The 21,047-nt window shown below is 48.0% G+C and overlaps 1 protein-coding gene across 1 annotated transcript in view; it reads left to right on the forward strand.

Annotated features, from left to right (window-relative positions):
• The window catches only part of LOC126126795 (pro-neuregulin-3, membrane-bound isoform-like), a 399,360-nt gene that overhangs the window by 310,753 nt on the left and 67,560 nt on the right, over positions 1-21,047 (forward strand). The gene's annotated exons all lie outside the window — the stretch shown is intronic.

Raw genomic sequence — 21,047 nt, forward strand, 5'->3', positions numbered from 1 at the left:
AACAATAACAGTGACGCAGTTAATTTCCCCCTCACTTATCCTGCATGTCGAGAAGTCAGATGTGGAGGCATGGTCTGTTTTTGACCTCGAAAATGAATCAAATGCTACAGGTATAGGAATCAGAATCACAGAGCAAATAGTCCGGGGCTGATTTGTTGGCAATCCATCATTTTCTTAGCAGAAGTTCGTCATGAACAGTAACAATTGTTCAGCTTACAAATGTATTTACTGATCTTGATATTATATACAGGGTGTCCAAAATAAAGACAAGCCTTAGGGACAGGTTTCTTACACCAAAGCAAGGGAAAAATCTAGTAAATATGAGCTCTGAATGCTACGAGCTCTTGTATCTTCAATACTATGACAAAGATCTCTTCTACTGCAAGGACTTCGTGACATCGCTTTCTGTATTTTGGGAGGAAGTAGTATAAACCAAACCAAGAAAAAAGTCCATTAAACATGGGATTTGAAACGCATACCTTAAGACTACGAGCACTTGTTTACCTTTGGTAGTGTGAAACACATCCCCTTCGGCTGAACAAGTGGTTATGGCACGTAAGGTATGCATTTTAAAGACCAAGTTGACGAGACTTTTTATCTCGCCCTTACTTCCTCCTCCCAAAATATGGAAAGCAAAGATCTTGAAGTAGAAGAGATATATTACATAGTATCAAACATGAAAAGATGCTCTTAGCTTTTGCGGTATACATTTTAGAGCCGATGTTTATTAAACATCTATCTTGTTTTGGCGTAAAGAAACTATAACATGCCAATGTTTATTTATTTTATTTTTTTTTGGGCCACCCTTCAAATGCTAATCATTTTCTAATTCTTCCGATATTAATCTCCACTTGGTATGGGCGCAAAATAATTTCATAATAACATTGGAACCTCACAGACACACAAAAACAGATCCCAGATGGGCTTTGAACGTCCCTCGCCTTGTTTTTGACTTAAGTAATGTTAGAACAGAATAAGAGATTAGGTCAGTCATTAATTCCTCTATCATTCGTAAATGGGAGAGCAAACGCTGCGATAAAATCTGCGAACTGTCCGTGGTAGATTCGTGGATACGCGGGAAGTCTTTTGGTGCTACTTTCGTCCTAATCGCTCTGTTATCTATCTTCAAAAGCTAAAACATAATATCGATAGCCATAGCGCTGTAAAAGGAAGCGGAAAGAACAACAACCCTTGTCAAGTGACGTATTTTCAATCCAGTTTGAATTGCAGCACTGTTTCCTTAGAAGGTCAAATAGACTTCCCTACCCGCCTCGCTCCCGTTAAGCGTTAACGATCCACTGTCCCACGACGGCGCAGAACGCGACTGAAAGCCGCACAGTGTTTCCCAGAGGCGCCGACCCTTCGTTAGTGGCGGTCCGCAATCTGGCATGTGAATCTGGCAGCTTGCTCCAAGCCGGAGGCCAATAAAAGCATTTCACCTCCAAACTGACGCTTGCTCAGCGTGAAACCTCGTGGATGGCCCATATCCCCCGCGTAACACCCATGGTTCAAGGTCGTCACTTCGGGACTCTTGAGAAGTAGCTGTTGCTACCGAAGTGACTGACCTCTAGACATTTCAGTATCTTTAATGTCTGTTCTGCGTTTTGAAGGTCGCTGAGGGCTGTAAGAAAACGATTAAGAGCATTGTTAGAGCAAACACGCTATTAACACTGAATTGGTGCTAATAACAGCGCAGCATTGTCGTGTGGAGGAACACACAGAGGAAAAAAATTAAAAATTTTGACAAGCCGAAAATTTACTACGAATCCTGTGGTGAGTAAAAACGTGTTGAAAGTTCTGCGACTCTAAGATTTTCGAATTCATTGCATCAGTCTATATAACACCTATATTCTGATATCGGAAAAAGAGGTTTCATACTTGACGTAATCTTTGTGTTAGGTGTAGTTTGTGACGATTATTTCAAACACATGAAATGTATTCGCAGTTGCGAATATGTACGACCATCAGTTGCATAAGGTTACGATGACAATAAAAATTTCCGACTGACCGGGACTCGAACCCAGATTTCCCATGTATCGCGAGCTGTCGCCTTATCATTAGGCTATGCACTATTCACGGCCAGACCCAATGTTCCATATGTCGTCAGCCATGTGTCTACAACGGGGACGTTCGTTATGCATATTCCCATACAGGAGACACACTTCAATTGAAAGCCCTACTTCTGAGCAACACAGACTCTGCAATATCGTATTATCTTAAATTGTTAAATTTTAACACTCTGAAATATAATATTGGAATCCTTTCTCTAAATTTGTTACGATAATAGAAAATAGTAAACGAGAATTTGTAACTTCATTCGGAGAGGTTGCCGTATTATTATAGAGCGCAGGAATCGGCTGCAGATGTAGCAATCGGCATACTCTTCAGTTAATACAGTTGCCGTAAAGTCAACGCCGACGTTTATACATCTTAATATTCGCATTCTTCATGACAGTTCACTTGGCTATGCGTACAGATCTGGGCCAGCTGTCTACTTACCCTATTCTATTTCAGTTCATTAGTTTTACGTGACATTTGTCGATTCTTGGTCGTGAACTGCCGCCCTGATTGAACAGGAAAACAGTTCAAATAACAGCGAGTCTAACAAAGAGAAACAGTAAGTAAAAGGGCATGACGAAAGATTACAGTAAACAATAAGTGGAACGCAGAATAACCGTTCAGCCTCTGCTCATTAGCTGGCGCTCTGATCTTCGGCAGTTTTCCAGGTAATCCATTCTATTATTTACGACCACATCTCTGCTTGACCTAGTTCACGAGTACACAAATTTCTGTGACGTCCTCTTTCGATAAAGCAGAATTGTTCGATAACACGGTGGCTTGTTTCCCATAGTTACAAACATGCTTTGTTGGAAACAGAAACAGCATCGGCAATTCGGAAGTAAACTTTCGAGACAGATTGATTGCCGATAAAAGTGCGGTTAATGACTTAACTAACCTGGTGAATCTACGGTTGTTATCGGTTCGTCCTTGTCACATGACGTCTCAGGAGTAGGACGGGAGCGGCACAGTTAATCGGTTGTCCAACAGTGGACGATTTTTCCTGTGTTCAATATATGTGTGAATGAACATGATTAGCTCTTCTCCGTGTTAGTTTACCGCATCAAGGATGCGATTTGAGAGATCGGCATAACTGCGATTTGAGAGATCCACTGGAAGTGTATGGAGATACCGTCGTTTCTAGTATACCACATATTATGGCTTCTTCCCGACCCATTCGCGTGGAGGGCAGGATGGATGATTGTTTCCATGCCCTAGTGTGCGGTGTAGTTACAGTAATCTTCGCAGTCATCATCAGAATCGATAGGTCGGATGTTGTTAGAGGGTCTTCAATACTGGTCCTTGAAGTTTCGTAAGTAGGCTTTCGCGATATAGTAGGCATCTATCTTCAAGCGTGTGTCGTGTATTTGATAGGTGCCATACGCATTGGAGCAGTAATTTACGAGTAATATTTCAGTGTGTTTTTACCAAATTATTACAAAGTGCAGCTACCTACGGAGGTCCAGTATGGGCTGTATTTATCATCGAAACTTGACAGATATGCTAATGCGTTAAAATGCAAAACTGATTTACGCTGGAAAAAATTGGTCCCGATTTTTGCCACCATATGTAAACCTGGCGTTGTACAGCATCTCTGGTGCTATTATTGAACCAATTGTGTAAGCGGCGATCAATAATAAAATCAGCATTGTGCCTTTATCATATATTTGATCTTTTCTGTTTACGTGCCGTTGCTAATCCACTACATATGGAAACATTTCTATACATCTTTGTTGCATTCACAGCACCGAATTTGTGCCTGGTGGTCAAAACTGGAATTATTTGTTTGTCTCAGCGTAAATCGGTTCCGTATTAACGCATTAAAATATCAACAAACGTTTCGCTGCCATAAGATTACTACAGCCCACACTGGACCTCTATGACCAGCTGCACTTTAATTAGAACCATCTGGAAGATTGATTGCACTACCCCAGTGGTCTGCCAATGAAAAGAAATGTCATGAGGTGAGTAACGGGACGGGTACTTCTTGTTTACAGTTAAATGAAAAAGGAAAGAATAGTGTGACGGTAGCGCAGAGCTCATCATCATCATAGCTGATGGTTCGTGTATGATAAAGTTCTTCAGTCTTTATCGCTTTCGTAATAGCTTGCCACTGCTGGCATGTTTTTTAAATCAAAAGTTCGCAATGCCTTAAAAAATCTCACCTACAACATTGTCTTGCACGACGTTCCAATAGTAAAATTAAGTTATGTTTAAAAGAATTCCCGCAATCTGCTGCGAAGAAGTGTTTGTGACCTCTGCAGTAACAGTTTCTCTTTCGTGGTTTAAGGCAGGTCAGTTGCAAACGTAGCAGTTGCAGCGAGTGTCGCAAGTGTCTGACACTACGAACGGAAAGTTGCCGACTGCTGCAAGGTTGCGCGAACGCCTGCGTGAACTTGATTCGCATTCCGCGCGCGTTTTTCGGCGAAGGGCCCAGGAACTTGGTTACGCAATGGGCCGGCGAGAGCCGGATCCCGCGAGCACGCTCTCCAGCCGCCGGCGGTCCGTTCACTTTAATTCCAAGAATAGGCGTCGCTACCTGCCTAATGACTGGAAGGCGCGGCGCCGGCGTCGCAGCCGTCGTCTGCGTCTGCGGCGGCGGCGTCTTGAGCGTATGCCAAGACGGGCGGGCGTCGCGACGGAGGCGGGCGTCGGGCGCGCCGCGGCGCGGCAGGGAACTAGGTCAGTGCTCTCTATCGTCTGGCCGCGGACCCCCAGCGGACCGCGCAAGCTCGCTGACATTTGGGACCGGCCGGGCCATAAAACGCGTCTCTCACTACGCCGGCTGACCGCGGCCAAGTTTAAACCCGGCGCTGGAATGCTGCACTACGCGGCACGTCGCTGCCTTCGCTTGGCAACAAGTACTTAACCTGAAAATCTGCAATGCTGCTTACTACTCATTTAATACGTCGATCTGTAAAAATCGTTTCCTACATCCTGCCCCATTCGTAAATGGTGTGCGGATTGAGAGATGTCGACATCCGTCTGTTTAATTCTTTTTTTACAGTTTTACCCATATGACCATTACACAAGATCTCTCTCCAATTTCCTTCTGCTCTCCCCCCCCCCCCCCTCGCTCGGACAATTTCCCTCTGCCTCCCCCCTGTCCAGTTTCCCTCTGCCTCCCCCCTGTCCAGTTTCCCTCTGCCTCCCCCCTGTCCAGTTTCCCTCTGCCTCCCCCCTGTCCAGTTTCCCTCTGCCTCCCCCCTGTCCAGTTTCCCTCTGCCTCCCCCCTGTCCAGTTTCCCTCTGCCTCCCCCCTGTCCAGTTTCCCTCTGCCTCCCCCCTGTCCAGTTTCCCTCTGCCCCTCCCATCCAGTTTCCCTCTGCCTCCCCCCTGTCCAGTTTCCCTCTGCCCCTCCCATCCAGTTTCCCTCTGCCCCCCCATCGAGTTTCCCTCTGCCCCCCCCCATCGAGTTTCCCTCTGCCCCCCCCATCGAGTTTCCCTCTGCCCCCCCCATCGAGTTTCCCTCTGCCCCCCCATCGAGTTTCCCTCTGCCCCCCCATCGAGTTTCCCTCTGCCCCCCCATCGAGTTTCCCTCTGCCCCCCCATCGAGTTTCCCTCTGCCCCCCCCCATCGAGTTTCCCTCTGCCCCCCCCATCGAGTTTCCCTCTGCCCCCCCCCATCGAGTTTCCCTCTGCCCCCCCATCGAGTTTCCCTCTGCCCCCCCATCGAGTTTCCCTCTGCCCCCCCATCGAGTTTCCCTCTGCCCCCCATCGAGTTTCCCTCTGCCCCCCATCGAGTTTCCCTCTGCCCCCCCCATCGAGTTTCCCTCTGTCCCCCTCCCCTCCGGCCAATTTCCCCCCGTCCCCCTCCCCTCCGGCCCTCCTTGGTGTCGCCACCCCCCCAAATTCCTTCTTGGCACAGGTGCCATGCCAATTCATGCCACTGTAGATATTGATAATGTTAAAAACCTACAGGAACTACTAAAAGTTTGTTTACTTCCACGAGTCAGTTAACTCTGTCATTCCATACTTCTGAAAAATACTGTGCTATCTACTCTCGACGGATGTACTTCTTCCAGGAGACATTGCAGTTACGTTTCTAAGATACATCCATCAGCTTGCAGTTGACTGTTACCATGCTGATTTGTATAGCGCCGACAGATTCAATAATGGACATTGGAAATTTTAACACGTTCCAGAGCATGGTTGCTGCAACCAAGACTAGCTCCTTGCTTGCTCCGAAGTAACAACCAGATCGATTGACAGCTAACGGGCGAGTGAGTGCGTTAACCGGTGGCGTAGCTGCTGGCACGCGAAGGTGGGCTGTGAGAGCGGGTTTTATTTTGGGCGGCGCGCCGCTACTTTGTGGTTTACCTCCGAGAGGGTGGAGCCTGGCAGTATGAAGGCTTCTCCGCTCGCGGTGCGTCTCTCGGCCACGGGCTCCGAGCATTGCGGTGCACGGCTTCGAGTTACACGCTGGTTTCCGGCTCGCCAATCTGCGCGCCGAGGCACGCCCTGGCGCAATCCTCAGTGCGGTATCAAGTTGCCCCTGTGTATCAAGCGGCCACCGCCGCCCTAGGCCTTGTACTTTTCATTATCTCATGAGTTGCGGCCGTGGCCGTTGCGATACGCCTTCAACACCTGCGCGGGACTGCTACGGTCGCAGGTTCGAATCCTGCCTCGGGCATGGGTGTGTGTGATGTCCTTAGGTTAGTTAGGTTTAAGTAGTTCTAAGTTCTAGGGGACTTATGACCTAAGATGTTGAGTCCCATAGTGCTCAGAGCCATTTCAACACCTGCATCTACTTACGTGTATTCAGCAAGCATCTGTGCAGTGCATGGCTGATGGTACCTTGGAACATAATGCGGTCCCTCGCTAAGACCATTGCGCAACAAGAGTGGCGCGTTGTCAGGAAAGAGCACGCGTTCCTGGATTCCTGTGGGCACAGTACAATTAATACGTGCATCACTGTGTGCGACTGAATGGCACGGCAAGTGGAAACGTACACCAAAGCCGAAGTACGCGGTATTTCGATTCTTGTGGGCGAAAATAATTGCACACAGATTCAATCTGAAATTCTATAGATTTGTGGACCACGTGCAATATCACATCCTGTGTCAACGATGTCAGTGGTGTCAACAATTTGATTAGGCTGCTCATATGTGGGTGACGCTAGTGGGGAAGTCAAAATCGTGAACCATGCGGTTTCCCTTCTTTTTCTTCTTCCCCCGACGATGAGGATGTTCACACAGCGGTTCTCGAATGGCTCCCTGAACAAGAAGCGGATTTCGTTATTGAAGAACTGAACGGTTGGTATGATGTTGTTTAGAGACTTGGTGACTGTGTTGGAAAGTAGTGTCATATATCTGTGTCACTTTGAAGTGTAATGCAGCATTCAGTGAAAGTTGCTTGGCAGCGGTGTGCGCATGCGCGTATGTAAGAGGGCTATATCTACGAAGATGTATTACTACCTACTACGGTAGGGAATATTTGTCAGCAGTTAATTGCAACAAACACATGCGCTAAAATCAGTTAAGGTACTTCTTGCCCACTGTATACTTAGCTATGCAGAAGCTGTTCGGACCTTTTAGCACCATATTGTATGAACAATGACGGTTAATAGCAAGGTGTGCGGTTTGAGAATGGACGTGTCAGTCCGAAACCTGTAACCATTAGAGCTGAATTTTATATTGGTGCACACTTTTATATCGGTGCACACTTTTATATCGGTGCACACTTTTATATCGGTGCACACTTTTATATCGGTGCACACTTTTATATCGGTGCACACTTTTATATCGGTGCACACTTTTATATCGGTGCACACTTTTATATCGGTGCACACTTTTATATCGGTGCACACTTTTATATCGGTGCACACTTTTATATCGGTGCACACTTTTATATCGGTGCACACTTTTATATCGGTGCACCTGAGACGGCATGAGGGGAGAAAAGAGACTTGTCATTATGGCTTCGTATGTACTTTCTATCTTATTCTCACAACCACGTGTGATGTACATGATGGTGGCAGCAGAATTATAGCACATCTTTACTCTAGTACTGGTTCTACGGGTTCTTTAAATGTACGTAACGGAGTTTTGCGAGAACAACGCCACATTCATACGATGATTCTCATTTAAGTTTCCCCGAACATCTCTGTTAAATTTTTCCGTGGGCGTTACAGAACAGTTACGATCCTAGCAGCACTTTCGATGAATACTTAGAAAACCTGTTATCATCCCTGCTTGATACGCATTCCAAACACGGAAGTAATACTCTAAGAATTGGTCGCATTAGCGTTTAGTATGCGAATTGCTTTAAGATGCCTTGCATATCCCAGAACCCTTCCAACAAATTTAACTCAGTCATTCGCTTTCATTGCAAAGAGTGAAATGATTATTCTCACCTTCCCTATGCATTTCAGTTCACTGATTTCGTTTTCAAAGTGTTGTATACACGATCGTTTTTACTTCATTCGATGGCCTTGCATTTGATTGAAGTATAATAGAGACAAAATAACTGTACAGTCCGTAAAGTATTTCCTGTGTAGCATAAACAGTAATAGTTAAAGTGTAATTGTAGGCATGTGGAATAGCAACATGCGTTAGTTATACTGCACTTGTCAACTATAGCAACTTACAACCTTTTCAGAATCTATATATTTTTGATCCAGCAGCCATTATGAATTAACACTAAGGAATTACAGGTGGCTTAGGCCAGAGCATCTCAATCGCAGGCAGGAGACCCGGGTTCGAGTCCCGATCTGGCACCAATTTTCAACTATCCCCATATTTTCAATCAATACCCACTCGCAGCCAATGTCTGTAATTCCTTTGTGTGTCTATTCAGAATCGTTGTTCTGTCTGAGCTTACCACACGGAACTACAAATTGATCCTGCGGAGCATATGACGTCACATGCGTTTGTGGTAGTGTGCGGACTAAAGCTGTGCGTATCCAAACGCAATCGCATTCTCTCCCACGCTCCAAAGCCACAGAGAAGAAATATGTTATCGGAACGGCCTGCCAGTGTTTGCGCTGGGCGGTTGTTTAGGTGGCGAGGCGACGGTCCGGGCAAACACTTGCCGCGGCGCCTATGAACCTAGTGCGAACCTCTCCCACAGCGCAGCTCCCCCCCTGCGGGTCCGGGGATTAGAATAGGCCCGAGGTATTCCTGCCTGTCGTAAGAGGCGACTAAAAGGAGTCCATCCCCCTCACGGGGGTAGTTAGCGCCTGCGTCCGGAGACGGACGATCTTCACGAACTATAATCGTGGTCTTTTTGGTTTTAAACTTCTCGTTTCTTCCTTCCTTTTGTTGGTCCCTTTCTTTGCTCTTCTCCACCTCACTGTCTTCCTTACTCTTTCCCTTGACTTCTCCTTGCCTTCTCATTGCCTTTTTCTCCTTGCCTTCTCATTGCCTTTTTCTCCTTGCCTTCTCATTGCCTTTTTCTCCTTGCCTTCTCCTTGCCTTCTCATTGCCTTTTTCTCCTTGCCTTCTCATTGCCTTTTTCTCCTTGCCTTCTCATTGCCTTCTTCTCCTTGCCTTCTCTGGTCTCCGCCTCGGCGTTTGAGACAGTCTGTCCTCTTTCTCCCTCTCTCTCTTCTTTTTCCTCTTCTTCCTTCCTCCCTGTGCGTGTCTGAAGGCCGACCCACGCGTTCGCACGCGTAGCCGGTGACGGGGTAACGCGTAAGTCCCCGCCCTGGGTAGACATGTAAGGCACGCGCGTACCCCCTGGTAAAGGCCAGGCCCGGGGAGGGGTGATTGCCTGAGCTGATACCTTCTGACCATGCCGATTGGTCCCTCCGTCTGTTTCTCGGGAGGTGTGACCTGAGGTGTAAACATTCACCTAAGGCGGGAGTGCCCTCTGAGAGGGTCCCCACAAGGAAGGAGCGCGCCATCGGAGACGCTGGCAATCATGGGGGATTCCTCCGCAATGGATTCTACTCCATCGCTTTCGACTTCGACCCAAAAACGGAAACGTGACCAGCCAACAGTGACAAAAGTACTACCGCCTGCCCCACAGTTCCTCGTAGTTTCTCGCACTGAGGACGGAAAGGATTTTTCCTCTGTCAACCCTTTTGTTATTCAGAAGGGCGTTGATGCCATAGCCGGATCTGTCAAATCTTGTACCAGGTTGCGTAACGGCACCTTATTACTAGAAACTGAGAATGCCTTTCAGGCACAAAAACTGCTTCGGGCCACCCTCCTGTACACGTTCCCTGTCCGGGTGGAGGCCCACCGAACTTTGAATTCGTCTCGTGGTGTAGTGTATACTAGCTCCCTCGACGGATTGACTGACGAGGAGCTTCAATCTTTCCTCGCTGAGCAGGGCGTGACGGCTGTCCATCGGGTCATGAAAAAGGTCAACAACGACCTTGTACCGACCCGGACACTCTTCTTGACCTTCGATAGTGTTAAGCTGCCATCGCGCATCAAGGCGGGCTACGAGGTTATTTCTGTTCGCCCCTATGTCCCGACACCTACGCGCTGCTACCAGTGTCAGCGTTTCAATCACACTCGACAGTCTTGTTCCAATGCGGCTAAATGTGTCACTTGTGGCAGGGATGCCCATGAGGGTGACTGTCCACCTCCGTCTCCTCATTGTGTGAACTGTCAGGGTGACCATGCCGCATCCTCCCGCGACTGTCCTGTCTATAAGGACGAACGTTGCATCCAAGAAATTCGTGTCAAAGAGAAAGTGTCAACCTCGGCTGCTCGCAAGCTATTGGCTAGTAGGAAGCCCACGCTGCTCCCAGCGGGGAAATATAGTACTGTCCTCGCCTCTCCTCGGACTACCCGGGAGGTCGCAACCCAGACATGCGATCTGACCTTCAGCACCACGGTCGTCCGTTCGGCCAGTGCTAAGATCGCGCGGTCGACGTCTCCTCTTCCTCCCATCACACCACAGACACCAGCCACTTCCTCAGCTTCTGCTAAGTCGAAGACACCGAAGTCAGATGCACGGTCCTTCAAGAAGGAACCATCCCGTGCAGACTTCCTCCGTCCCTCGACCTCCCAGCCTTCGACCGATACTTCCACCAAACGTCCTTCCAAAAAGGCGCATAGGAAGCACAGTTCTCCTTCCCCGCCACGGCGCATCTCTTCTCCTGCGCCACCCAGCGGTTGCCGCCCCAGGCCGTCATCCGTTTCGCCTGGCCGCACCGCCGGTAGCCGTACATCTGGCCGTTCACCGGCGGAGGAAGCTCCCCCTCCCGGCCATCCTCCCGAGATGGCCGATGACCCTATAGACCCCATGGACGATGACTGTCCGCCTACTGATAGCGGCGGCAGTGCTCGCTCGAAGCCAGGCCCTAAGCGGCCTTCGAGGTGACCCCTTCTCTCATCTTCCTTTTCTTACGATGGCACTTATTCACTGGAATATTCGCAGCATTCGCTCCAACCGAGAGGACTTGAAGTTGCTGCTCCGCTTGCATCGTCCGCTCGTCGTAGCCCTCCAGGAAACGAAGCTACGCCCATGCGATCACATTGCCTTGGCACACTACACCTCTGTGCGTTTTGACCTACCCCCTATGGTAGGTATCCCAGCTCATGGAGGGGTTATGTTGCTGGTCCGGGATGATATTTACTACGATCCCATCACGTTGCACACCGGCCTGCAGGCAGTTGCCATCCGCATTACTCTCCCCACTTTTACGTTTTCCTTCTGTACCGTTTACACTCCATCGTCATCTGCCGTTACCAGGGCAGACATGATGCAACTTATTGCTCAGCTACCTGCACCGTTTTTGTTAACTGGAGACTTCAATGCCCACCATCCCCTTTGGGGTTCTCCAGCCTCCTGCCCGAGGGGCTCCTTGTTAGCAGACCTTTTCAACCAGCTCAATCTTGTCTGCCTTAATACTGGCGCCCCTACTTTTCTTTCGGACACATCTCATACCTATTCCCATTTAGACCTCTCTATCTGTACTCCCCAACTTGCACGCCGGTTTGAGTGGTATGCACTTGCTGATACATATTCGAGCGACCACTTCCCGTGTGTTATCCATCTCCTGCAGCATACTCCCTCTCCGTGCTCCTCTAGTTGGACCATCTCCAAGGCAGACTGGGGGCTCTTTTCTTCCAGGGCGACCTTTCAGGATCAAACCTTCACAAGCTGCGATCGTCAGGTCGCACACCTCACGGAAGTCATTCTCGCTGCTGCTGAATATTCCATCCCTCACCCTACTTCTTCTCCACGTCGTGTACCGGTCCCCTGGTGGACTGCAGCATGTAGAGACGCTTTACGTGCTCGTCGACGTGCTTTACGCACCTTTAAACGCCACCCTACAGTGGCGAATTGTATTAATTATAAACGATTACGTGCTCAGTGTCGTCGTATTATTAACGAAAGCAAGAAAGCCAGCTGGGCTGCTTTCACAAGCACCTTCAACAGTTTTACTCCTTCTTCTGTTGTCTGGGGTAGCCTGCGCCGGCTATCTGGCACTAAGGTCCACTCCCCAGTTTCTGGCTTGAAGGTCGCGAATGAAGTCCTTGTGGCCCCTGAGGCTGTCTCCAATGCCTTCGGCCGCTTTTTCGCCGAGGTTTCGAGCTCCGCTCATTACCACCCTGCCTTCCTCCCCCGCAAACAGGCAGAGGAGGCTAGGCCCCCTGACTTTTGCTCCTCGAATTGTGAAAGTTATAATGCCCCATTCACCATGCGGGAACTCGAAACCGCACTTGGCCGATCACGGTCCTCCGCTCCAGGGCCTGATTCTATTCATATTCAGATGCTGAAGAACCTTTCTCCTGCGGGTAAAGGTTTTCTTCTTCGTACATACAATCGCATCTGGATTGAGGGACATGTTCCCGCATGCTGGCGCGAGTCTATTGTTGTCCCGATTCCTAAGCCGGGGAAGGACAAGCACTTGCCTTCCAGTTATCGACCTATCTCACTTACCAGCTGTGTCTGTAAAGTGATGGAGCGAATGGTTAACTCTCGATTGGTTTGGCTGCTTGAGTCTCGACGCCTACTTACAAATGTACAATGTGGATTTCGTAGGCGCCGCTCTGCTGTTGACCATCTGGTTACCTTGTCGACCTTCATTATGAATAACTTCTTGCGGAAGCGCCCGACCGCGGCTGTGTTCTTTGATTTGGAGAAGGCTTACGACACCTGTTGGAGGGCGGGCATTCTCCGCACCATGCATACATGGGGCCTTCGCGGTCGCCTCCCTCTTTTTATTCGTTCCTTTTTAATGGATCGACAGTTCAGGGTACGTGTGGGTTCTGTCCTGTCCGACACCTTTCGCCAGGAGAATGGGGTGCCACAGGGCTCAGTTTTGAGCGTCGCTCTGTTCGCCATCGCGATCAATCCAATAATGGATTGCCTCCCAGCTGATGTATCAGGCTCCCTTTTTGTGGACGATTTTACCATCTATTGCAGCGCGCAGCGTACACGTGTCCTGGAGCGCTGTCTTCAGCGTTCTCTTGACCGTCTTTACTCCTGGAGTGTCGCCAATGGCTTCCGTTTTTCTGCCGAGAAGACGGTCTGTATTAACTTCTGGCGCTACAAAGAGTTTCTCCCACCGTCCTTACGACTTGGTCCCGTTGCTCTCCCAATCGTGGAGACAACCAAATTTTTAGGCCTTACCTTTGACAGGAAACTTAGCTGGTCTCCACATGTGTCATATTTGGCCGCCCGTTGTACCCGTTCTTTAAATGTCCTCCGTGTTCTCAGTGGTATGTCGTGGGGAGCGGATCGAACCGTCCTACTTCGTCTATATCGGTCGATCGTCCGCTCCAAGCTGGATTATGGGAGCTTTGTATACTCCTCTGCACGGCCATCCATCTTACGCCGCCTCAACTCCATACAACATCGGGGTTTACGACTTGCGATCGGAGCATTTTATACCAGTCCCGTAGAGAGTCTTCATGCTGACGCTGGCGAATTGCCGCTCACTTACCGGCGCGATATACTGCTTTGTCGGTATGCCTGTCGGCTACTGTCAATGCCCGACCATCCGTCTTATCGTTCCTTTTTTGACGACTCTCTCGACCGTCAATACGGGTTGTATGTCTCTGCCCTGCTACCCCCTGGAGTTCGCTTTCGTCGCCTCCTTCAACACCTTCATTTTTCACTCCCTGCAACCTTTCGAGTGGGCGAGAGCCACACGCCACCTTGGCTCCAGGCTCAGGTCCGCGTTCACCTTGACCTCAGCTCGCTCCCAAAAGAGGTCACCCCCAGTTCGGTCTACCACTCCCGTTTTTTGGAACTTCGTTCGAAGTTCATCACCATGACTTTCATTTATACAGATGGCTCTAAGACCAATGACGGGGTTGGGTGTTCCTTTATAGTCGGGGCACAAAGTTTCCAATACCGGCTCCATGACCATTGTTCGGTCTTCACAGCTGAGCTCTTTGCCCTCTACCAGGCTGTTCTTTACATCTGCCGCCACCGACATTCTGCTTATGTCATCTGCTCAGATTCCCTGAGCGCCATCCAGAGCCTCAGTGATCCGTACCCGGTTCACCCTTTCGTACACCGGATCCAACGCTCTCTTCAGCGGCTGGTGGACGTCGGTCCGCCGGTTAGCTTTATGTGGGTTCCCGGCCATGTCGGTATCCCTGGGAACGAAGCTGCAGATGCCGCGGCCAAGGCTGCGGTCCTCCAGCCTCGGACAGCTTCTTGTTGTGTCCCTTCGTCCGATCTTAGCAGGGTCATTTGTCGGCGCGTTGTGTCGCTGTGGCATGCCGATTGGGCTGCACTTACCGACAACAAGCTTCGGGCCTTAAAACCTCTTCCCGTGGCTTGGACGTCGTCCTCACGCCCTTCTCGGCGGGAGGAGGTCGTTTTAGCAAGGTTAAGGATTGGACACTGCCGGTTCAGCCATCGCCATCTGCTGACGGCTGCGCCGGCGCCGTTCTGCCCATGTGGGCACTTGCTGACGGTTAGGCACATTTTAATGTCCTGTCCCGATCTTAACCAACTGCGCCTCGATCTTAACCTGCCTATTACTTTCGATGCCGTTTTAGCGGATGACCCACGAGCAGCTGCTCGTGTTCTTTGTTTTATCAATTTGACACACCTTGCTCAGGACATTTGATGAAGTTTTTTAATCCTATGCCTGTCAGTCTGTCTTTTATTGTGTTTTTCCTTTTAGTTGTTGTTGTCAACTTGTGGCTCGCGGTGCATTTTTAGAGTAGTCAGGGCGCTAATGACCATTGAAGTTGTGCGCCCTAAAACCACAAAAAAAAAAAAAAAAAAAAAAAAAAAAAAAAACAGCGCAGCTCTTACAGCCTGACGCATCACTACTGTTGGCAACACTGGATTCATCACCTCAACTGTGCGGTTTCATATCATCTTCCAGCTACTACAGAAGTTCTCGTTTACGGATACACTCGGTAGTAGGTGCAACTGGTTTTATTAATGTTCTCTGTCATGTATCTGTTGGGAACTGAGATTGGGCAAATACTGCCTGGTTTCGTGCTGCATTCAGATGTTTGGAATTCACCTGTTAATCAACAATGAGCAAGACTGCGCTCCCGGTTACAAATCGAGGTAATCGTTTCATTGTATAAAGTTGACGATCATTTATCTCTAGACATGGGCATTGTCTGAAATGAAATGCTCTATCGATGGGCTTCGCATTGCTTAACAGGAAGCCACCAGGCACTACACTTAACCATCGATTTACATAGAGGCTCCCTAGGTTTTCCGACAAGTAGAGACAGATTCGTGTCGATTGAAGAAATATGGAGAGTGCAAAAGTGAATATTTTACGATGTTCTATAATGCTTTTATGTTTTCGGAAGAAAACTGGAGATTTAATCAGTGTACACAATTTTTTTCTCTGAAAAGGTTAACTGCTCTTAGTTCCTTGCCTTATTGAACAGTATTTATAGTAAAAAAATAAACTCTCCTTCCGCCCTTAATTTCAGTCGAACAGAATCGCTTTATTTTTTTTATTGGAGGCGAATGGTAGGGTGATATCCACTTGTACATCATGGTCTGAAGTTCTCGCTCTCCTTGTCGAAAAACCTACAAATGAAATAAATTCTTAAAATAATAATACCAAATATTGTTTTTGAGTATAATTTTGATTTCAACAGAAACACACAATGTACTGCACTTAGAATGTCTGAGGGCAAAAATTGTGATAATAGACTGAAATAAGAGTAGTTTACTCTTTACAGCGTATCACATACGTTAACTTATAACGATGCTTACACCCAAACCTCCAGATGTCAGTCAGATCGGTACCAAACACCATACCTATCAACACAAACGTACTGCATAGGTTTCTACTTTCGATTAACGAAGCGGAAGCAGGCTGGCAAATGAACATTGCTACAAACTTCAAAACGTCCTTTTACATGTCAGAAAAATGTTCTCCCGCATTATTTCACGCGTACACTGTTAAAAAAATAGTTATCAATGGATTTCGAACTCGGGACCTTTAGTACGACGATATGACGATCTACCAACTCACCCAACAGAAATCTTCACATTAGCAGCTCACATAACGCTTTTTCTGTACTCCGTAGTAGTGGTGTTACTTTTAATTATCGTTTACGCATGTTGTACTGGACGACAGCACACAGCGCGAGCTAAATTGATGTTTTAGTTGGTACTCTATCGACACACAACGTTTGGTACCGATCTGAGTGTCTGACATCTGGAGGTTTGGGTGTTGGAGAAATTCAAAATAAACTTCATATTACTAAAACGTATTAGTGTGTGCACCTCCTATATTTCGTGTCGTCAATAATTTGATTGGAATTCGTCCCGTTCAGTGTTTGTCTCGCCAGGAGATAATCTGATACATACTGTCATTTCACCGCGTCCTCGCAGCGTAACAAATAGCTGCCTTATCTGATTGGAATCGCCTGCCACTGTTGGCCTTGTGCTTACTGTTTACTCTAAACAAAAAATACGCTGCTCTACTCAGCGGTTTAGAGCCCCGAAAGTCTACGGAGGTGGAAATTCTATTTTAAATCTTAATTCGTGGCACATGGCTTAAATTATTGTAAGACATTGTTGGCCAGGATAGTGTAGGTGACTACGAAATGATGCACGGTAGTGAAGAGTTTTGGCTTCCCAAGTTTTCAGGCTCAGTATTCTGGCGATGTCACTCGTCGTCGTCGTTGTTGGGTTACTGGTGTACTGACACCAAAATAGTTGACTACAACGACGAGAATGAGATAGAGGTGGCACGTCGTCGAAGCATTGTGCCACACACGCAGGGAATAGCATCCGGCTGCACTCCCGCGAAGACTTGTCAGTAATTAAGAGGTTATGTATCACTTGTTTCTGAACTGAAAACGAAGCACGTCGAGGAAGTAGTTCGACGCAATAGAGAAGTAGCATAACGACGGTTGTGGTGGTAGTCTTCGTCGTCGTCTGCCGAGAACATACTCGTGTCTGACGAGCACTTACGGGCAACTCGAGTAGCGGAGGCGGGGCGTACAGAGCGAATGGGGCGGCACGGCTGTAAGGCGCCGGGGATATGTATCGGAATGCCGACTTGGCTGTATTGGAACTTCCTGAATCGTCTCGCCGCCGTCCCCGACGCAGCCACGTCTATTTCTAGCGGCCGGCAGCCGGGCGGACCGCGCCGGGGTCTCGAGACAAGGTCGTCTCTAGGACTAGGATACACTGCACCCGCCAGGTCACACGTTTCTAGACGCTCCGCCCGCCCCACATCCGGCATCCTCTCCGTCTGCACTCGTCGTATCGTTAGCGGCGGTCTAATTCTGTGCCGCTATACGCAGCGTGTAAACACGGACCGACCCTGTTCCCGCCGGTACTGCGTTTTTCGCCTTCCACAGGTGGTAGTATGGTTCCCCGCGACAATTTACGAGACAACAGTGCGTACAGTTTCAAATACTGAGCAGCTTATATATTCAGAACTCTATGACACTTAGCGGAGCGTATTTGGAGAACGTATAAAATGCGCAGGGTGTTTCTAAATTCATGTTATACACTTCTAGAGGTTGTAGAGGCAGTTTCATCTATTAAGTTTTATATAGGAATCCGTGTCCCGAAACGTCATCCAACGATCCTACAGAGCATGAAAGTTACAGGCGCTGGCGCCTGTGAATGTATGTAAATACAAGGGAATTCAGTTATGTTACAAACGTTCTAGGATGGTGAATGATAAATGTATCAGTTGGAGGTAAGGGTCCCGGTACCGGAAACGAACGAGTCAAGAGTTATAAGCGAAAACATTTTTGATACTTCTGACGGTGGAGTACATGTGTTGGTACTGCTGTTGCTAAGATTGTAGGGCAGGCAACCTTCAGATTTGGTAGTATAGACCAAAACAAGAAAAAACGTCAAGTACGTATGTTCTCTAAAAGGCATCCCTTAGGAGCTATGAGCACTTGTTCAGTAGTGGAGATGTGTTTCGCAGTAGCGAAGATGACCAAGTACTCTAGCTCCTCAGATATGCTTTTTAGAGCATATATTTACTGGACTTTTTTTTTTATGAAAGTTACCTACTCTACAATTGTAACAACAACATTGCCAGTACACGTATTTCCCTGTAGACAGTATCAGAACAATTTTCGCTTATAACTTCAGACTCGTTCGTTTCCGGTACAGGGAACCTTACCTCAGGTTGATACATTTATCCTTCTCCATGTTTGTGACGTCATCACGGAATCTCACTGAATACATACATCACAGGTGCCGCCGTTTGTAACTTTGACGCTCTGTAGCGTCGTTGGATGATGATTCCCGACATGGCTTCCGATCTAAAAGTTGATGTACTAAGTCCCCTCCACAATCTTCAGAAGTGGTACGTGATTGTGAAACAACCTGCATAGTACAACAGAGAGAACATTGCAAAGAGTGTAGTGGAAAGCAGTTATTAATTTCCCCTCCAAAAGACTTTGTTTGTACATTTGTGGCATAACAGCTGTTCGTTTTTAACCGTGTTGGCTGCGTCGTGACAACTGGGTGTTGGGTGCTGTCCTTAGGTTAATTAGGTTCAAGTAGTTCTAAGTTCTAGGGCACGGATGACCATAGATGTTAAGTCCCATAGTGCTCAGAGCCATTTGAACCATTAACCGTGTTGGTTAGTGCACTAACCGTCTCAGTAGCGTTCTTTTAACTTCCCAGAGTAGGAAACAGTATACTGGTGGAAGGGAAGTAGTGAAGACGGGTCAGGGGTCGCGTTCGGATATCTGTGTCAATAGGCCACTTGCCCTCGAAACGGAAAGGTCCCAGGTTACAGTCCTTCTCCGCCACACAGTTTCATACTGCCAGGAAGATAAAAAGGAACTCGCTTAGCCTAGGTCTAACGCAACTGAAACACTACAATCTGGAATATTTGCACGGCATATTGAGGAAAAACTTAGGACATTGAACATTTTGTGTGTCTCTTCATTGCGAGCCAAAAACGGTCGCCAATAAGAGACTTCCGTGTCCTACATTGCTTTGAATTTGGAATGGGAGATACAGAGTAGTATGTGGAACGAGAGAGACCAATGCATTTCCTCGAATTGACGACTTACGCGTGCGTGCTTTCATCTGTAGCTTCCGACAAGATAATCCCGTTACATCCCACAGTGACTAAATCAGTTATTGTTTGAATGAATCTGACCTATAAAAAACACTAAAAATGGTGATCGCCGTTATAAGCAACCATTATTTCTGCAAGCATCAGCAGCAGTGGTATTACTAACAGACCTCCCAATGACTATAACTTGTGGTTACGATCGGCAGGCGAGATTACGTGATTGCGTGTGATGAGATGAAGGAAGAGCGAACGGTTAGCAGCCTAAAGGAGGCCGGAAATGACCCCCGCCCCCTATGGCGCACTATCGAAGACACGTTGTTCCACGTGGCTGTCTCCCGTGCCGCGCTACTCCACGTGGCAATTGCGCCCGCATCTGACTCGGAGCCGCTCGCGCCCGGTACAGACAGAAATACTCGGGCGTCTCCGGCGCTCGCTCGCTGAATGAATGAGCCGGCCGGCGCAGCCGTAGCCGCTGCCGCTACACCCTGTGCCAAACACATCGTCCCAGCTGTCACGCGTTTCTCGCGGTCTCCACGTGGCCGCGCCGCGGCGGCGTTTAAAGAGCCGGCCTGATCCGCCAGTCACGCCGCCAGATTGTATTCCCGGTGTACGGTTTCACTTCACAGAAGGCCACTGTAACAGGTGGACGATCTCGCGCCCTGCGCCGCGCCGCGCTCCAACGGAAACACCAGCCGCCACGGCAAATTAACCTTTTTTATCCTTTCTCGGAATTACGAAAATAAGACACCTGTTTTTGTGACTGCCGACTCTGAGTGTCGTTAGCGTCTTGTAACCGATAACTGCTGAGAGAGAGAGAGAGAGAGAGAGAGAGAGAGAGAGAGAGAGTGGGAATGGAGAGGGGAGAGAGGAGGTTCGTTCAATTTCCCCCGTAGATCATCTCGTTAACGGTGATGGCAAGGTGCTAGAACATTGGCGACCTCGAGGAACATTGTCATCCCAATAAAGGATGGACTGAGTTTACTATTTGATGGCAATACGAACTGATACAACCGTCCTCGCCCTGTGGCCGTAGCTATTCAACTAAACGCACGTTTCCAATAGTGGTCCCTTTTTCTCATACGCAAGAACACAGATGACTATCTTCAACTTTCGTAGTCCTGTCGTTCTCAGTTGCGTGTAATGTTAGTGTATGTTGATATTTTTTTACTTTTGATCCGCCTCAGAATGTAAACTAAATAGCATAATAAAAAGTATGTACATCTTCCAGGTCGCTGAAGATATCTTGCGAAGAAAAGGCGAAACGCGTGTGGCACGAAAATTGTTTCATTCAGTTGTAATTAGGCGGACGGCCCAAAAGTAAAAATTATCAACGTGCCGTAACAGATGGCTGTATTGAAAAAAATATCGACTGACATACCATTACTTTCTCTTCCCAAACGAAAGTACGATAAAACGGTAGTCCTGGTAGGCAGCATGACACATGCTGCTGTCATACGAAAGCAAACAGCACTGTGTGGTTACCAAACAGTTTCAGTTGTGTGTTGTTCACAAGTTAAAAGCTGTCACTTGCTCTTAAAAAGTGACAATCAGCCCTCTTCGCCATCGTATGGAGAAACATAA

This window comes from Schistocerca cancellata, chromosome 1 (assembly GCF_023864275.1).
Source record: "Schistocerca cancellata isolate TAMUIC-IGC-003103 chromosome 1, iqSchCanc2.1, whole genome shotgun sequence".
NCBI lineage: Eukaryota > Metazoa > Arthropoda > Insecta > Orthoptera > Acrididae > Schistocerca > Schistocerca cancellata.